The sequence below is a fragment of the Onychostoma macrolepis genome, chromosome 12 (genome assembly GCF_012432095.1).
Source record: "Onychostoma macrolepis isolate SWU-2019 chromosome 12, ASM1243209v1, whole genome shotgun sequence".
NCBI classification, from domain to species: domain Eukaryota; kingdom Metazoa; phylum Chordata; class Actinopteri; order Cypriniformes; family Cyprinidae; genus Onychostoma; species Onychostoma macrolepis.
This window is the reverse complement of record NC_081166.1, coordinates 8551301-8568225: the sequence shown is the minus strand read 5'-3', so window position 1 is coordinate 8568225 and position 16925 is coordinate 8551301. Positions and strand designations below refer to the sequence as shown.

Here is a 16925-nt window from a genome sequence, read left to right as displayed (position 1 = left end):
ATACTTAATGTGGCTACCTTCATACACTCTTGGTGTGAAAACAGTATTCTATAACCGAATTCACAGGCTTCACAATAGTTTTCTCTAATCGAATTCACACAAATCATAACCGCCTTTTCAGATAAAAGGCCTATGCAGTGTGAACGAATCCGTACCGGACAAATACTTGTCTGTCAGAACTTGGCACCGCACACACGGGTATTTTCATGTGTGGTTTCAGAAACTTACAAAGACAAGATGTGAGATACGTCTGTATGATCCGTGTTTCTTCAACCAGAGCCTTTTTCTCCGGTTCTGTAGTCTGCGCGCGCAACTACGCACTCAGGCATAAAACTGCTGATGTTTAATTAAAATTTGACTGACGAACGCGCGCTTCTTTCAGACTCATCTGAAGTCAGCTGTTATAAAACATTGTTTTGGATGGCCTATCGTCATTTTTTATATTTACACAAATCAACATCAAACGTAAATATCAAAGATGAAGAAAATGCTAAGGACCAGGATGTGTTTTTTTTTTTTATTGAAGTAGGCTAAATCAAAAACTTGACTAACACGATGAACAAAGGCAGGAAAATAAATAAATGTAGCCTAGTATAATTTACTATACACATAAACACGCACATATAAGGATTATTGTTTTGTATAGCATTTTTAGTGCATCATTTTCATCTCAACTTCCATTCAGTGATTGTGTACTGTTCTTAATTATTACAGCCTCTCTGTTAGGTTCAAGAGACAGAATTACGGTTCAGTGAGATGATCATTGTTCTACGACGAAGGCTGCAGCAGCGTGTGGTGTGTTTAGGCTGAGAAATAGCAGTGTGATTGCTGACGACAAGATGGCTGAAAATGAACCCCACATTGTCTTTCGAGACAACAGTTAGTTGATGTTTTTATTATTCACAATGACAGCGCAATGCTCTCATTCCACCGAATCATTACAATCCACTGCACTGCTGAAAAAAAATCTAATGACAAAATGCATCATCTTGAGACCTTTTTCTACTGTGTAACAAAAGCGGTGCAGCGTTTATCATAATGGGTCTTAAATTCTCAAAAATTAACTGCATTTACTGTAAGACGCTGTTTTTGGAAGCTCATAAGGCGTAATGGCCTTCCGCAGGTCCTGTCTCTAACAAGGCTTCGGCTCAGATGCTTCCAATAAAAGGCTGAAAAACTCCTGCCTGTAAACCGTTGTGACATATAAGGAGGACAGGTGTGTCTTGCCTATTGGGAGAAAAGGGTTTCTGGGAGAAGAGTGGGGTCCTTCGAAGGGGGAGAGAGCAGCACAGCGGGGTCCGGCTGAGGTTGAGGTTCTGCTCGACTGTCGTTTCCGTAGCAGAGCAGCTCATACATCATTTTCACGTCTTGGGTTTACTTTACCAATCACGGCGAAAGCAGAGGGCATGATGTGGCTGATACGATTAATGGACGGAGGGCAAGAGGTGGCGTGCATGTGTGTGCATGTGTGTTTTGTTGAGGTAGTGTGTGTGTGTGTGTATGACTGGGATCACCGGCAGGGATAGGGATAACCAAACCAGATGTTGAGGCAGAGGGAAAAAGGGGTTGTGGAAGGTCATGTGCGCTGTCTTCCTCATGTCCTTTGAGCCTTAAGTCCTGTCTCAGCCTCTCAGAACTGCACAGACCTGGCGTGTGGAGGACCCCAAAGGACACCGGTGTATGTGTGTGGTGTGTCCAGGTTTGCCTGACTGTGAATGCCTTACAGGGTAGAAGGAATAAGGCAGTATATGTGTGTTTAAAGATGTGTGCGTCAATCTCAAGGCAGACCTGTCAGCGGGGGTAACCTATGACTGATGAGATCTGAAAGGGTAAGTTTCAGTAAGAGAGATGTTCTAGGGGAGGCCACAGGGGAACTGTATGATGAGTCGAACGGTGAGGCCTGCAACATTCAGTCCCTCTTCTTAAAATTCAGTCACATTACTATTAAGCCTACTTTTATGAAGCAAGAAAGGCATAATAATTGCACTTCCAGCTTAAAATACTCTAATAACAACAATGTTGTGTTCATGTTATGCAAGGTAACGTGCAAACATCTTGTGAAAGAACATGTTTACAATTCTATTATTTGAAATATTTCTGAGATAAACAGGATATTCCAAGAGAAAAACGTAGGGAGGGAATTGATTTTATCCATTAAGATCCATCCCTGGATATGTGAATGTGAGCGTTACTAGAATGAAGGCAGGAGGGGGTGAAAAATAAAAGGGATTGAATGTCGACCAAAAAGGCAGGTTGTTTGATTCCATGTTAACTTGGAAAAAAAATCTATAATATAATTAAAAAATATCATCAACAATCACATCAAAAATAAAAGTATGAAAGACAGAGAGCCACAGTGATGACTCCACCCACTGGTGTAAAAGTATAGTGCAGGCTGAAACAACACATTAACAGTAAGATGGATTGGTTTGTTATTATTTACCTGTGTAAACATGCAAGTGAATGAATAAGAATTGAACAAAAAAATAGGGAAAAGGAGCAATAATATAATATGTAGCATATAAATAAAATAAAGTGAAATACAATATTGATTTATTAGTTAGAATTCTCATTCAACCATTATTTTTGTTACTTTGTTCAGTAAACTTTAGCAGTTCTTGTTGTTTTTCCTTTTTGGGGGTGGGTCAGACTGTAAATGTATTTTCATCTGTGCCTGAACTGAGATGATATTGCCACGCCTGTGATGTATAACCCAGGCTCAAGGCTTAGTGGTAAACAGTAACACCTGCTGTATGTATAATTCATACAAGACCCTCTCTCTCTAACACACACACACACACACACACACACACACACACACAATGTACGCATACACAAGCCTATGTATGTGGAAGAGGATTGCAGTGACAAAAACATCTGCAAGGGATTTGTAGAGTGAATTGATACCTAATCATAAATAACATGAACATTTGAAACTCATTTGGTAGGCTGGCTGTGACCTCAGAAGAGTTGAAGGGAGCAGGAGGGTTTGTGTATGGTGCTGAGAAGTTTTAGGCATGGAGTTAAATGACCCTAAATGAGATGGGAGATGAGCACTACATGGCTGCTGATTGGTGCGGGATGCCTCACCTCACACTGATGAAAGGATCACAGGGATCAGTTGTGTATGCAGCCGGACCTGGATGCAATGCAAGCTCCCCTTGTGCCCCCCAATTAAGCTGAGTTCTAGATTACACAAATTGTAGCCAGAAAAAAAAAAAAAATGCAGAAACTACTCCAATTTTAATATAGTTAACTAAGACACTCTGTGATTGCACAAAGTTATTGCATAGATTAAACTTTTCACTGTTTGGTTTTGCACACCATAAAAAATAAATATAAAATCACAATTGTGAAAAATCACAATCACAAGAAATGAATTTACATTGTTAAAGTATAAATTTACAATTTTGAAATAACTTTTCTTATTGCAAGTTAGTTATTGTGAGATGCAAAGTCATTTTAAATTAGTCACAATCATAAAGTTGCAGTTATGAGAAATAAAGTTGCAATTGTGAGATGTAAAGTCACATTCTAAAATAGTCACAATTGCAATTAAGCTGCAGTTATCAGAAATCACAATTGTGAAATATAGTAACATTTTGAGATATAATGTCACAATTACAAGAATTACTTACAATTTTAAGATGTAAAATCATATTCTAGGAGTTAAAGTATAATATAATTGCAATTGTGAAATGTAAGGTCACAGTTTTAAACATAGTCAAAATTGTAATTGGGACTATATTTTAAAATATGACCTTATGGGAAATCGCAATTTCACAACTGTGAAATATAGTAATATTTTGAGATATAAAGTCATAACTGGAAGACTCAAAAATGTATAATTTTAAAATATAAAGTTACAATTTTGATATATAAAATCATATTGCGAGTTATAGTATAATAAAGTTGCAACTGATGTAGGGTCACAGTCTAAAATATAGCTACAATTACAATAAAGTTGCAGTTATGAGAAATAAAGTTGCAATTGTGAAATGTAAACTCACATTTTAAAATATAGTCACAATTACTGCAGTTACAGAAATAGTTAGTCATAACCTTGAGATATAGAGTAAAAAGTATGTGAAATAAAGATTGTGAGAAATAAAGTCACAATTACTGTACTCTGTCACAGTAATAAAATACATATATATAGTTTTCTGATCCGGAAACAGGCAAACACTGTTTACAAGCCTGTCTTGGAAAGATAAATTAAAAATTGAAGTATTTGTAGCCCATAAGCATGTTGTATGTCAATGTGCGGAATACACTTTATGTGACAGACTTGGAAAAAGTATGTGCGTTCCAATTTCCAAAAAGCTTCCAAGAACTTTTCAAATCTGTGGCTTGTAAAAGGTTGCTTGTTCATACAGTTAGTCAAACCCAGCATGAATGAAACTTGTCAGCAAACACACATTTTTCCCGCAGACACTATTTTTAGTAGTAAAAACATTTTAGCCTCACACATGATAGCCGTCTCCCTCAGTAAGCAGTAACACAACACAGGATGTTCCTCGTATGAGAGTAGAAATGCCAGTGACCTTTAAACAGTAAAGGTTCAAAGTATGAAATGCAGGAATCATTCTCTATACCCGTCTACATAAAATGCAGTGCATGATTTGAACTGCACATCAAGGTCATTAGAACGCATTTCTGATAACAAGAAGCTGATGGAAATCTGTCATATTTTTTCTTATTCTTCGTAATCACCTTACTGTTTTATCTCTCAATAAAACAGTTTTCATCACTTGCTTCTGTTGCCAGATCAAAGAGTCTTTTTCTGTCAAGCATCTAGGCCTGTATCTCAGAAGGCAGCGGTCTTGTTTCTGTTGAAATCGGTTTAGCCTAGGTTGGGTGGGTTTTTAAATATTTTGACACTGGCTTCTTTAATTTGAATCGGCTTGTTTATGTTCTCACCTCAGCAGAGAGAATCATACAAGAGGAGTCCCTTTGTCCGAATTGCATGTGTTTCTTATCAAGGCAGCCAGGCGTAGGCATATTTCCAAACTGCACACAAGGATCCTGTGTGGCCAATGAAAAACCTAGACCCTACAGCGCCCCCTACCTGCACAAACTTGTCTGCTTGCACTTCATTAGTCTTGAAGCCTTAATTGTTCTCCGTTACCTTTTAAAGATTATTTTCCTTTCGGATCCATCATTAATTATTCACTGCACGCCCTCTATCAACTCGCTATCGTTTTTCTCTCTCTCTCTCTCTCTCTCTCTCTCTCTCTCTCTTTCAATGCCTCCCTTCCTCTTGTCAGTGTGATTTGCTGTGTTTCTGTCAGTAGCTGACTCAAGGCAGGTGGAGGGGTTTCCATGTGCTTTCCATTTTCCCTGGACTGAAACGGCCGCAATTAAAACCAAATGTGCAACCTGTGGCTCGCGCATGCAGTGTGCTCTGACATACAGACGTGTACTCACTTGCAAATAGTAGGCTGAACAATAACAATTCAGATTTATTGCCTTGATACAAAACGATTGGCTGAACTCTGGAAGTCTGTTGTATTGGAGTCTCTGAGCAAGAGAGAACTTAACGTTGTTTTGGTGGGGTGCTAGACGTGCGGAGGCCGGGGTGAGCGAGAGGCCAGGCCGAGGTCACCAGCGAGATTCAGCTAAAAAAGGAGAAAATTATGCGGGCAGCTGAAGTTTCTCCTCTGCAGCCAGAATGTCTGCTGACCACATCGTGTAGCTTGAGGACATGGAGACTATGATTAGAGCCCTGGTAGGCAGGGCTGGGGTGACTCTGGTAAGGTCGCGTATAAGTACACCCACATGTTGTAGGAGTGCAGGTCCATATACCTTGTGGGCATATGCGCCCCACCTCTGACACCCCAAGGCCCCTCTTCTTTCTGTAGCATGACCTCAGCAAGCTGATAATCATAGTTATTGACAGAACAGGCTCCAACTGCGCTAAACAGTCCCCGTAGACAAACCGAGGTCTGATTTTCCTTTTGTCCAGATATAGGCTATGGTAGTGGTTATGTACAACATTGCTTTAGGGTGCGGTTGAATCAATTTTGGGATGTTCAGGGCACAAATGTTCACTACATACTGCTGGTTTTCATAAAAACCTTTTGATCGATGTGCATTTTACATTTATTAGTAGTACTAGCCAAAGCACCACTACTAGTATGGCTCATACTAAGCCTCTAACCTTGAGTGTTAAACTTCTGCATAACTAATTACTTGAGTTTCAAATTGTAAAGCTTCTCAGAATAGAAATTTAAATTCCCATAAAGTTTGTGCTGTAAGAGTGGTACCTCAAATTGTGTGGCTTGTTAATGAGTGTGGTATTACTTTTAAAAAACAATTGGACTTGCGATTTCCATCTGACAGATGATAAAATGGATGGAACTTTCCCATAGCCTCTAACAACCATCTGTAACACGGATCTCCAACCCTGCTCCTGGAGAGCTACCATCCAGCAGATTTCAGTTCCAACCCTGCTTCAATACACCTGCATATAATTATTAGGTGGTTCAAGGTGTGTTTGATTGGGGTTGGAGCTGAAATCTGCAGGACAGTAGCTCTCCAGGAGCAGGGTTGGAGACCCCTGATCTAGAACATCTAGCAGCCAAATTGAAATGGTCTTGTCCTTTAGAAACCACATATAAATGCCCAAGCAACCACACAGAAATGTTCTTTCAACCACCCAGAACAATCATATAGACCTCATGCAGCCCTGTCCCTTTTCAGCACTGTGCTCGTTGTCTTCTATCTGTTCTGTCCATCTATCTGCTTTGTATTTTCACAGCATAAAGGTAAGATCTTACGAATTTATAAAATGAACCACTTGTTATAAAACCTTCCTGGTCTACATTACAGTGATGCTAAATAAATATACAGAGCTACCACAAAAATGATATTGAGTTACACATAAAATATTGAGTTACACATATCACAATATTATACATATAGAGCTGCTTTGTAGCTGAAAATCAACTTTAATTCTAACGGAAACCGTCAAAGACACTGTTTTTTTTTCTTCCATGTTTAATCCTGTAATGCCACTTTAAAGCAATCTATTGCATAAAGTATTATATAAGTAAACATGACATGAATTTACTGGCGTGCCGATTGCGGAGGTGGTGCAAACATATCCTTATCCCTATGATCAGATGCTTTCTTAACTGCCGTTTTCTCACACTGGTCAAACCTCATTACTGCAGACCCTAACATTAGGTCATATAAGATCAAATGATTATTAAAAAAAATAAATACATACATGTCAACATTGACAATTCTTTATATGTCGACTAATCATTTCAGCTCAGCTAGCAATCATGTAGATATGCCTTAGTCACCTCCCAGGCCACCCTAGCAACCACATAGAAATGCCCTAGCAGCCATCCAGAACACTGTTGGCGAGTTGTGCAAATGTAAAAATCTAGATTCATTTTGTCTGACCACACCACCTGTTTTTAGCATCTTCAAATACGTATAATAGACCTGATCAGAATATTGAGTCACCACAATGAGACTCAGAGCGCTAGTTATTCCCCTTGTGGTCTATCTGCGGGCTTCATCTAATTTCATAAGAGCTAATTAAGCAGTGAAGGAGAGCTGGGTAAAGGGTTAGTTCCTGCGCCGGAGCACAGAGGGGAACGGTTTTATCTCTCTGTGTCCAAGGGCAATGCCACTCCTCTCTCGTGAACACAAAGTGCCACCCACTATGTGTTCCATGCCCAAATATTTACACTCACTGCAGGAATGACCCCCACCCCACCCCTCCTTTGATGCGGTTTACAGCTCAAAACTCACTGGAAAATGTGGCTTTGGCACAAAGTCAATGACTCACAGCAAATAAGCAGCACCATTACAGAAAATAAAGAGCCGCGCTGTTGTTTCAGGACACTTGAAAAAGAAACCAAATGGGGAGGAGGATGTAATGACAAAGGGAAGACACAGCTTTATTCCTCAACCACTTTCCTCTGTCCACACCACCGCGTCCCCTACAACCGCCAAGCACATCAATCGCGTGGCCCTCTTTTTTCATTTACCTGAAAAAAAGGCAAGAATTACAGAGCTAAATTTCAGAGAGAGAAGAAAGCAAAGGAATAGACATGGAAGAGAAATATCCCCTTGAAAGTGCGCGCAGACAGGCCACAGGGAGCTCACAAAGACTGCCCTTGATCAGACCAGTGTAAGAACAAAGGCGAGATTGTGGGGACAGTGAAGGCTTTCATGTGGATAGCCACTGTCTGTGTGCAGGCCGCTCACTCATGGGCAGGCGAACACAAAACCAGGGCCATTTACAGCTCATAAGCGGCAAACGAAAAATACACAAGCACAGTGGCCCCAAAAAGTATTTAGACACTTAAGCTACACTTAAAAATGCATGAAAAATGTCTTTGAATTATATCACAAAATATCAAACCAAGTGGCATTTATTTTAAGTCAGCATGAAATCAAAATTCACCCTGTCTATTTTGAAAATGTTATAGACGTTATTGTGAACGATTCATCCATTTATTTTTTTGACTTCGTAATTTTAAACAAAATGTCATAACTGGATCTTCCAACGTTCTGATTGGATCTTTTGATCCCTCCGCCCTACTTTTTTTTTCCCAAGTCAATTACACTTGTATGTACAACACAATGCCTAAGGATCATTGTTGCTACTAGTCTAAAAAGTGTGGGCATACATTTCAAAAAAAAAAAAAAAAATTAATTTGAGGATTTAACAAGTATGCTCTCTGGTAAAGTATAAAATTACAATATAATATACAGGTGCATCTCAATAAATTAGAATGTCGTAGAAAAGTTAATTTATTTCAGTAATTCAACTCAAATTGTGAAACTCGTGTATTAAATAAATTCAATGCACACAGACTGAAGTAGTTTAAGTCTTTGGTTCTTTTAATTGTGATGATTTTGGCTCACATTTAACAAAAACCCACCAATTCACTATCTCAACAAATTAGAATATGGTGACATGCCAATCAGCTAATCAACTCAAAACACCTGCAAAGGTTTCCTGAGCCTTCAAAATGGTCTCTCAGTTTGGTTCACTAGGCTACACAATCATGGGGAAGACTGCTGATCTGACAGTTGTCCAGAAGACAATCATTGACACCCTTCACAAGGAGGGTAAGCCACAAACATTAATTGCCAAAGAAGCTGGCTGTTCACAGAGTGCTGTATCCAAGCATGTTAACAGAAAGTTGAGTGGAAGGAAAAAGTGTGGAAGAAAAAGATGCACAACCAACCGAGAGAACCGCAGCCTTATGAGGATTGTCAAACAAAATCGATTCAAGAATTTGGGTGAACTTCACAAGGAATGGACTGAGGCTGGGGTCAAGGCATCAAGAGCCACCACACACAGGGAATTTGGCTACAGTTGTCGTATTCTTCTTGTTGAGCCACTCCTGAACCACAGACAACGTCATAGGCATCTTACCTGGGCTAAGGAGAAGAAGAACTAGACTGTTGCCCAGTGGTCCAAAGTCCTCTTTTCAGATGAGAGCAAGTTTTGTATTTCATTTGGAAACCAAGGTCCTAGAGTCTGGAGGAAGGGTGGAGAAGCTCATAGCCCAAGTTGCTTGAAGTCCAGTGTTAAGTTTCCACAGTCTGTGATGATTTGGGGTTCAATGTCATCTGCTGGTGTTGGTCCATTGTGTTTTTTGAAAACCAAAGGCACTGCACCTGTTTACCAAGAAATTCTGAAGCACTTCATGCTTCCTTCTGCTGACCAGCTTTTTAAAGATGCTGATTTCATTTTCCAGCAGGATTTGGCACCTACCCACACTGCCAAAAGCACCAAAAGTTGGTTAAATGACCATGGTGTTGGTGTGCTTGACTGGCCAGCAAACTCACCAGACCTGAACCCCATAGAGAATCTATGGTGTATTGTCAAGAGGAAAATGAGAAACAAGAGACCAAAAAATGCAGATGAGCTGAAGACCACTGTCAAAGAAACCTGGGCTTCCATACCACCTCAGAAGTGCCACAAACTGATTAAAGCAAAAGGATAGCCTTCGCTTTGCTTCGTAGACAGAGTCTGGAAGGGCATAATTGACAAGCGTTTACTTTCTCGTGGGCGGGTGCTTGTCTGAAGATTAAAATCATTGGTGTACCCGTAAGCCAATCACATAACGGTTGGTTATGACGTATGTTATTCGTGGGCTCAGCCGCCTTGAACTTCTGCTGTAAACACAGGTATGCGGCGAAAATAAAATCATCGAGCGAAATACCGGAGTGAACATGGCTGTAAACGACTTTTGCAGATTATGTGAAGTAATCACATCACACACAATCACAATTATCGCCTTGCCGGACTTTGGCCTCCCCAGTTTCTTGCTGACGATCGGTAACAGTTGATAAATTAAACTTTTCCCAAAACCTGTCGGGAGTAGGGCCACAACATCACCTCCATTCAAAATGTGAACCAAACACTCTTCTTGTTCGGGCTTCAGTTGGCAAATGCCGGGAATATTCTCCACAACAAAGCGAATAGCATCCCGTGTCTCCATGTCCGCTGTCGTTTTAGATTTCCCTCACCTATACCTGAACTACAATCTTAAATTCGGCGCTTAGTGTCTACGGCCTCTCAGCCCGCCCTCTGTTCGCTGGTTGGCCCAGCTGCAGTGGAGCCGGAGATAAACTGGGAGATGGTCTGCTATATCAGACTGAGTACAGAAGCTAAATGAAATTAAGCGGAAGTACGAAGTCTGACGTAGTCAGGCTAGCAAAAGGAGCCCCTACCAAGTATTGAGTACATATACAGTAAATGAACATACTTTCCAGAAGGCCAACAATTCACTAAAAATGTTTTTATTGGTCTTATGAAGTATTCTAATTTATTGAGATAGTGAATTGGTGGGTTTTTGTTAAATGTGAGCCAAAATCATCACAATTAAAAGAACCAAAGACTTAAACTACTTCAGTCTGTGTGCACTGAATTTATTTAATACACGAGTTTCACAATTTGAGTTGAATTCCTGAAATAAAGGAACTTTTCTACGACATTCTAATTTATTGAGATGCAGCTGTATATTTTAAAAATGATTCTATACATTTATATCATTATTGTATAATGATACATACAATTGTAAAAAAACTATAAACATCACAACATACTATATGTAATGTACTATTATTATATTATATACAATAATCATATAATAATAAACAATATTTATTATAAAATAAAGTATATAAATATTATATTTAAGTTTAAAAAAAAAAAAAGGTCAACGAACTAGCGTTACTTAGTTTTACTAGCATCGGTTTGCTATGTAATGACTAGGGTTGGGTCTCATTTAAATTTGATCATTTCCAATTCCGATTCCGCTTATCGATTCCCATTTTCGATTCCAATGTGGTTAAAAAAATGAAATTTTTCTTTTTGCAAAACATTTAATTGCTGCTGAATACCACGAATAAAAATCAGCCATCTACATAAAAACTGGACTCCATTAAGAGTTGTTTGTGTGCAAACTAGAGCTGCACGATTCTGGATAAATTGAGACTTTTTTTTTTTTAAATGGAGGTTGTAGTTCTCTCACAATTCTGAAGAAAAAAAATATTAGACAACTAAACAAAATCTCATGGAATTTATGAATAGAATGATTTAGTGACTCACTCAAGATTTACATGTTTCATTAGTGGACAAATCAGAGTTTATTAGTGAATCTGTTGAATGAAGGATTCAAAGACAAATACATTTTTTAACAGCCACTTTTCATCAGCTAAAAATAAAAGATGCCCACACAGGAATTGATAGGTGGAATCGAAATTTAAATTTTACAACAAGTATCCGATTCCTGACCATAAGAATCCGATTCTTGAATTGATTTTTGATTTCCAACCGTACTCATGACATACATCTCAAAAGTTTAAAGGTGTCCAATACTTTTTGGGATCACTGTACATGCACTAATATAGACAAGCTTCACAGCATTTCCAGGTCACAAATGTTCTCTGTGCTATGAGGATATATAAAAGGCAGACTGTGAACTAATAACTGTTTAGATTTATGTGTGATTATGTTTACATATGCCGGCTTTCAACGTAAAATAAAAAATAGTGTGTTTCCAGGGCCCAACTGTGCAGTGAAGCCTTTACTTATGGCTATTTAAGAAGACATTTCCTGTTTAGAACAGGATAATGTGTTTCTCTTTGGCCTGAACCTGCAGCTCTTGCCAGCAGCTGCTCTGTGGCGATCCTCACACATTTCTGCGCCACGGAACGAGGGAGGAGGAGGAGGAAACGGGGCAATAAAAAGTGAGAGCGCGAGAGAGTGAGGAGGGGGCCTGAGATTCCAGAGGACCCGGAGCAAGTGTGACACACTTTTCAGGATTAGTGTGTACCTGTCTGTATTTGCTTGTGTTTGAGTGCAAGTATGCACGTGTGGTGTGTGTGTGTTCCCGAGCATATGTTTGCGAAGGCTGAGTTAGAAACGGATGCAGAGATAATGGATGGATGTTGATTCTACACTGTCACCACTGTATGGCCATTTGGAGCCATTAAAAATCCCCAATGTCTCTTTGATTCCTGCTCACTTCAGCTGCTGTGCTCCTTCTGAATTGTATGTGTGTGTGTGTGTTAGTGCGTGTATGTGTATGTGCCTATTAGATCTGACAAAACGATCAAAAATGAAAACCATGCTGGAAAGCAGAGAAACACTGAATACTAGAAATCCACACAGAAGCTTCTGGATGAAAATGATGTGGATTCGATGTAAGCAGGAACAGACTGCCCAGCAATAGGACTTTTCCCATGGGGCTAAAGAGCTTGTTTTATGAATCTAATTTAATTACACAAACATTTTATTTAAAAAAATGTATCCTCAAATTGCCCATTTAATTAATGACCTATAATAATCCTGTAATCCTGGATTATCATATGTATATATAAAGTTACATAAAATTAGGATGATTCTGTTTTGAACAACAAGCTAATGTACGTAGGATATCAGAATGCAAAGTGGCAAATACATATAAATCAAAGCAGCAATTTCAAAAATCACATGTAAAAGTTAAGTGTTATGGCCGTGTTTTATACACACACATTATAACATTAAATTTCGGTTAGAACGTTGCTAACGTAATTCAAAAACGTCTAACGTTAGTTAGATTAGTTAGCATTGGCGGTTTGTCCCATTTCTGAGAAATAGATTAATAAGTAGGCAGTGTGATATTGCTTTTATACAACAGTTCCATAAGCAAGAAGTTCATATTGAGTAACTTACAGTTCAGACACAATATTGTCAGATACGTCGTCTTCAAACCCCACAGGAGAGAAGAGCAGAGCAACGCATTAGTGTTGTTTCGTTCCTGAACGATTCAGTGTTTGCGAATGAATCAAATGAATGATTCAATGAATCGCCCCGTAAAGACCGTTGGTGATTTTTGAGCAGCATACAGACTACTTTTACTATATCTGCCATAGAAAAAAAAATTGGTAAAAACTATAATAGTAGTGTGCGACACCATTCATGCCGCTTTTTAAATAATCAGTTTTTCTGAATGAATCCTCTCTAATGAATGATTCAAACGCTCAATCATAAAGACACCTACCGCCACCTAAAGGCGTATCGATTTAAACTAGCGTTTTGGGTTTTGTATTTATATTAATATTATGGCTACATTAGAAAAAGCACTATACAGATATTGTTAAAAAAGACCAATTAAAATTACATAATAAATTCCATCATTATATAATAAATGCCTCCATTCATTCTACCAATGTACATTGTATTGTGTAATCTAAACATGCTGAACAATATAGTAAATAATAAGATATCATGACTGAAATTTAGCAACACAAACATCTCCTCCATAGTGAACAGCAGTATCAGACAGACTATTTTAATTTTATGATGTCAAAGGATTTCCTTCGATTTGCAAAAAGATGCTTTATAATATGCAGCACACTCACTTCTCCAGAACAGAGGAGCCTATTAAAACTGCACTGGTGATGGAGAAGAGAGAGATTAGGGGTCATAGTCCATAAAAAGGGGGGTTATATGGTTATTTGATGGGGGGATAGAAAGACTGAAAAACGGGCGAGGAAAGGGGGGTATTCCTGTACTCCATCTGTTCCCCTCAGTCACTACTAAGAAGATACGTGGCCAGGGATGGGGTCAATCAGAGGGCAGGGGCTGGGTAGCTCACTTGCTGCATGTGAAGCCATGAAAGTCATCTAAAAGAGATTCATTAGTAATGTTAGGGGAGCATTGGCTGTACCCCACTAATTCCTCAGCAGCTGTGAGCCACGCATCTGGTCTGAGCAATGGGCCTGTGATTGGCCGTGTTTCAGTGGGTGGGGCCGAAGTGGGAGGAGCCACTAAAATGATCTCTGATCTATGCTTTTCTCTTTTAAGGCACTGAGCTGCCACTGTCTCCTCTCTTTTTACCGCGAGGGTTATAATTACTGAGAAATGCCCAACGCAAATTTCCCAAGAATTATTGAGAGGTCCGAAAGCGGCACAGAAAGATTTCCAGAAGCATGCGGTGGCCATAGCTTGTGTAAACTGAGGCCAAATCAAAGAATTTATGGGGTAATATATTATATTTAGAATAAACTTTCATCAAGCAAACCCTAAACGATCCGTTAGTTTTACAGAAACCCAAAACCGCTCCCCAATCACTCCCCGCTGCCACACAGGAATGAGGTGCCTTCTTTCTCAATGTGGACCCCCCTACCAAGACTGTATATCAAAAAATCAGTCAAGTGTCGGCATTCGCACATAACCATGTCTCAAAAAAGGATTTTAATTGGAGGAACTCGGCGGGAGCCGACACAGGAGCCCTTTCTATGCGGGTCCCATGTAACAGGCCCCGCCATTGACCGGACCCTCCAGCCCCCGTGGCTGATATACGGCGGGCTTGTATGAGGATGGCTGTGCGTAACTTTGAGAGGAGAGGCTACAGATCAGCCCATCAGCACAACTCTTGTCACCCTCCTTTTTTTTTTTTTTTTACGAGTCTTAGGGTTTTTTTTCCTGTGTAAAGATTTATGACAAGTTTTTTTTCTCTGCTATTTCATGGCTGTTTGAGTGGGGTTGGTTAAGCCCAATTCAACATGAAGACCTGATTGAGATGTACTAACAGACGCTACTGTAGTTGGCAGTCACGGGGGGAGGGATGGGTCGGGTACAGCGAAAGACGTTAGGAGAGGCAGAGGAATGTTTCAGGCCTGTAAAATAGCCGCCTGTCAAGCCGAGACGCTTGCCATGTTTGGGTGGAGAGCAGCTTTTAATGGGGAAAGACAATTTGGCGCTCTTTCTGAAAGACTGACTTTCTGTGAGTGCTTCACAGGCATCCAGCGTCTGTACACATGTGGTCGGACAACTGATAAATGGACAGGACAACTAATCTGAAAGGAAAACATTCTCACTTTAATTACCCCCTATCTTTAAGCTGTGTGAAAACTGAAATTATAGCTGTCAGGCCAAGTAAATACTGAATGCACAGCTTTTCCCTTCACAATTGGCATCTTGTGTGTTTGAGTGTGTGTGTGAGAGAGAGATTCATCCAAAGCCGTAATAGCAGTATCTGTAACGTAGAGAGATTTAGTCGTTCTAATGGTGTAAATGTCATTCTGACACTTTTACTGTCCATGCACATGCCAAGGAGCTGCGCTATGCCTGCGCATGTGTTACTGCAGGAAAAATTCCCAACAACGTTGCTGACCCCCACGCAGTGACGTGTCGATGTTCCTGAGGCCGTGTTCTGCTTATTTAGCTAGAAATATCCATGAAACAATGAACACTGTTTTCAAGCACCAGTTAATATTCTGTGTCATCTCCCAAATGTTCTCCCTAAAGCAAGGCTATAGCCACCATACATCTATCTATCTATCTATGCCTATGAGCAAATTCATTTAAAAAACATTCTTAATTAAATTCTCAGTCACACATAAACTTGCATATGCAGAATACAGTCTAAGGGTTTTCTTCTAAACTGTTTTTCTTATCTTTATCACTGAGCCTGCTGTATTTAAAACACCACCATGAATTAGAAATAGATCTGAAACTCATGATCATTCGTATTAAGAAATGATTTGATTTAGTAAATCATATTAAAACAGGTGACACTGGAATGAACAAACACCAACAGGACTGTTTAGAATCCTTAAGTAATCGATTAGTGACTAAGCGTTGACAGATTATTGGCACAGGATAAGGTATTTGTTTCTTTTATTGAATTCGGCCCTTAGTTTCAACCAGGCTGCCATTATAAATAGGTCCGACCTTTGGTTGAACGGTTGATTGAGGCATTGCACAAAAAACATCTTTTGTTCCTTTTATTCACAATTATCAACATAATGGCCGTTATCTGCAGCCTTTAGCAATGCTGATGGTTAATAGAGAGGGCTTTAATAGATTTTAGGAGGACAAAGGTAGGCAATGTTTAGCTGCACATGTCAGTCTTTTTGTGTGTAGGGAGAGTCTGCATTAAAAACCTCATTCACAAGGCTGGTTGATGTGTAATTAAATGTGATTACTGCCACAGTCTGTGTGTGTCCTTTCTGAGGTCACTCACACACACACACACACACACACACACACACACACAAGCGCTGCAACACTCCGTCGCCAGGTTTCATCCCCCTTCCTTGGCTTCCTGAAGAGCCTGTGACTTTGGTGGCTGATGGGAAATTCTGTGCATGCCTGAGCTCACAAAGGCGCTCTTTCAGCCGCATGCATGCTTGACCTCTCTCAGTTCATCGCCCTGCTTTGTGCTCCCGTGACCTCGCGCTGACCAGGGGTTTCCCCTGGAGGTCAGCAGTTCAATCGGGTGCCTGTGTCTAATTTCTTCCTGGCTACAGAATCTCTCCCCCCCCGCCACCAAATCTGCCCAGCAATCTGCCCACTGTCTCCCCTTCTGCTGCTCGGGCCTAATTCCAATCTTCAGGGATTAGGTGTGGAGTGACAAGACCCTCCGGCCAATGGGCTGACTTGTCAGTTAGGT

At 39.9% G+C, this 16925-nt stretch overlaps 1 protein-coding gene across 1 annotated transcript in view; it reads right to left on the bottom strand.

Annotated features, from left to right (window-relative positions):
* The window catches only part of bahcc1b (BAH domain and coiled-coil containing 1b), a 135866-nt gene extending 122426 nt beyond the window's left edge, over nucleotides 1-13440 (bottom strand). Inside the window, 1 exon segment of the mRNA XM_058793168.1 lies at nucleotides 13199-13440. The gene's annotated coding sequence lies outside the window, so the exon portion shown is untranslated.
* Nucleotides 13441-16925: the final 3485 nt, after the last annotated feature.